We start from the raw sequence: 3,510 nt of genomic DNA on the forward strand, positions 1-3,510 counted from the left end.
GTCCTCAGGTGCCCGCCCCTTTCCGCGCGCGCCGGAGCCTCCGTACCTCTGCACTTTACTTTCGTAGCTCCTCTGAGTCTGTGTGCTCTTCTCTTTCCTTCTAGTTGTAGAATTTCCACTCAGCTAGCCTTCCTGTGGTTCTGGATGATGACCGTTCTGTCTTTTAGTTGTATTTTTGAAGTTGTTGTCGGAGGCAGCAATTTCCGGTGTTTACCTATGCCGCCATCTTGGTTTCTCCTCAATTTCAATCTTTATCATGTCAAGTGTGTCTTCTTTCTGTTCCTTCTTTGTCCTCTGTGCATGGCTGGACTGGCACTTAACTTTTTTCAGGTGCTTTTGATTTATGGAGCTAAAGTTTTTTATCAGGCATATACTTTGCTTTATCTTTCAATGCACCTTATGTAAAATGTCCTTCATTGCTAATTGTTTCCAGAGGAGACCTGGATAAGAAATTTGCCCATCTTAGTCAATGTGTTGCCTCTACTTGGCTTCCTTTTTTTTAAGCATACAACTGCAGTTATAGAACTTCTCATTGTCATTTCTGGTATAAAATTTGAAGTACAACATAAGAATGTACTTCAACTTGAGTTGCAGATGTTCCTCCATGTACAGATGTTTAATATGCACATGTGTCTTCTTGTGTTTGAAGATTTTATAAGAAATATATACAGTGTCATATTTATATTACTAATATATTAGATTTTAATTAATTATCAGAATACTCTTTAAGGTATTCTTTTATATATTAAATAATAAGTAAATCTCAAAACCATTTTTAAATATTTTTCTTTATTAAATGACCTTCTTACTTATCCATGTTACTAGGTCGTGCTTATGGTCAAGTTTAATTATTGACCATCTCAAATTTGTTTTAGAAGTAATAGAAAACAAACAAAAAAGATCTTGAAATTCTTAAGCTATAACTGAAATGTGAAGCCTTGAAAATGAGTAGAGGAATTTGTTTTGCAACATTATTTTGTTTTGTTGTAAACACAATATACAGATCATAATATGCTATTATAACAGGCTGAAAGGAAATCTGCTTGTTCATACGTAATTTGAACCTCAGAAACAGGCTACTAGGTGAATGTTGGAAGTCAATGTGAAACAAATGTGGAAAGGTCTCTCTAAATGTCAAGCCTATTCTTTTCAAACTAAAATTAGATTAATTTAGGTCATTAATAAACTGATGACATTTTGCACAGCAACAATTTTTATAAGATATGCAAGACTCTAATGTGCAAAGAGGTAGAAATATTCTTTTATGTCTTTTAGAATCATTCGTATTACATATTAGTTGCTTCATATAGTTGCTTGAATAATAAAAAAGTCCCAAAGGCAATAAATTAATTTATTTAATGTTACATGTCCCTAAATATAAACTTTGTTTAAAATGACCATTAGCAAATGAAAAATTAATTTTGGGGAGAATTTTAGATTACTTTTTTTATTCTAATTTTAGAATGATTCTAGAGTTATCATTTATCTTGTACTCAAAAAACATTTTAAATTAATTTGCTTTTATTTTTATACTGCTTTTAAAAAGCATGTAAAGTGAAAGCTGTGAACATTAGTTAAATGCAGCATGGCCTGTTTTACCATTTGTACAGTTTCACCAAAAATTACATGTCACAGTTGTTTTAATATGAAAGCTAAAAGATTTTGACATAACCCTTATGCAAAACATCCCTGGGGTCTTAATATAATTTAACTATTTTAATTTATTTTTATAAAATATCATTGATATTGTAGATATTTTTCCTCCTGAGTTTTTAATTTTTAGGAGAAACATTTTCCAATACAATTTACAGTTTTTAGTAAGACACAAATTTTATGTCTTTCTTAGTCAATATAAAATTTTATTACTTCAAAAGCAGATTATTTTGCTAAGCAAAGCCTTTATAGAATATAGCTAATCTCCAGGATAAAATAATGACAATAGAATCAGAAGGTAAGGAAGTGACTTAAAGGTCATCCAGAACATATCGAGATGCTCAGAACTTCACAGGCTTTATCCCTCAATTGAAATCAATCTCTAATGATCCACACATTTGTGTGCTGTTGATAGGAAATAATCATTCCTATCTCTATTTTGCAAATGACAATCCTTCCTTTTCTGCTTTCATCATTCTAAAAAAAAAACCAAAAAACTGCATGAATCAACTATACATTTTAGACCATAATTTTCATTAAATTTCTTATTTAAAATACTTACATTCACAGTGAATAATTGTCATATATTATGATTATAAATGTTCTTACAGAGAATTCTAGCTGAACTTGGCTTTATTTATTATTTTCCTATGCTCTATATGCAACCTAAATCAATATCAAAGTCCACCTCCACTTAATATATCTGGAAAGGGAGGAGGCCCCAAATGTCTCCATCTTCTAGACAGTTTTCTAAACTTTCTGTCCTCTACAAGAGGTCATTGGTGACTCTGATGTTTATCATGGCTTAGACACAGGAACTAAAGGCCTATTAGGATCAGGGAAACTACTTACACAAGAGGCCCCTAAGGCTGCAGAAGAAAATACCAGAGCAGCCCATACCTCCTTTTATGACTACATTTCTTACTCCCATATGCATATGAACTTATTCAGGTGTTCAGATTTCATATACTACAGTTAATTCATAGATAAAAAAGAATTTACATTCTATATAAAATGTGAGATGTCATTGGAAAAAAAGTTAGGTTTTTATGAGGTTACCCTTATAATTTAAGGTAAACACTCTCAAAAAATAAAACCTCAAAAAGCTGTTGTATTCGGCCACTCTGCAGATACTAACCTTATACACTTACTCTAAGGTCTACAACTATCTGAGGAAGCTTATTTTTCTTTAACCTCAGTGTGACTTTCAATACCCATGATCTTGAATCCATCATTTGGAAACACAGAGAGTAATTATTGAGCCAAAGTTTTCAAAATGAGAAAAAATTTGTGGTCTTTGAAAAAAAAATATATACTAGTGTGTGTGTATATACATATATATACTAGAGGCCAAGTGCACAAAATTCGTGCACTGGTGGGGGGAGGACGGGCGGGGAGGTCCATCAGCCCAACCTGCACCCTCTCCAATTCGGGATCCCTCAGGGGATGTGCTACTGACGGCTTGGGCCCACTCCTCGTGGTTCTCTGCTCTCTGCTGGGCCTGCCTGCTCCACACCATGGGGATGGGCAAGCAGACCCTGCTGGGTGCCTGCGGGCCCCCTTGTCCGCTCCTGGGTCACCGCCACCACCGCCCAACAGGCCCTGCTAGGTGCTGCCTGCGGGTCTCGATTGCCTACTCCCAGCTTGCCGTGGGATGCCCAGCAAGCCCTGCTGGGTGCTGCCTGTGCCCCTCTTGCCTGCTCCCCGGTCGCCGTGGCGATGCCCAGCAGGCCCCCTTGCCTGCTAGGCTCATGTTGCCAGGGTGATGCCGCCAGCGTCCTGCCCAGCAGCTATGGGCGCTGCCATCTTTGTTGTGGAGTGATGGTTAATTTGCATATTACTCTTTTATTAGAATAT

Source organism: Myotis brandtii, unplaced genomic scaffold (assembly GCF_000412655.1).
Source record: "Myotis brandtii unplaced genomic scaffold, ASM41265v1 scaffold503, whole genome shotgun sequence".
In the NCBI taxonomy this organism is placed as follows: Eukaryota; Metazoa; Chordata; class Mammalia; order Chiroptera; family Vespertilionidae; genus Myotis; species Myotis brandtii.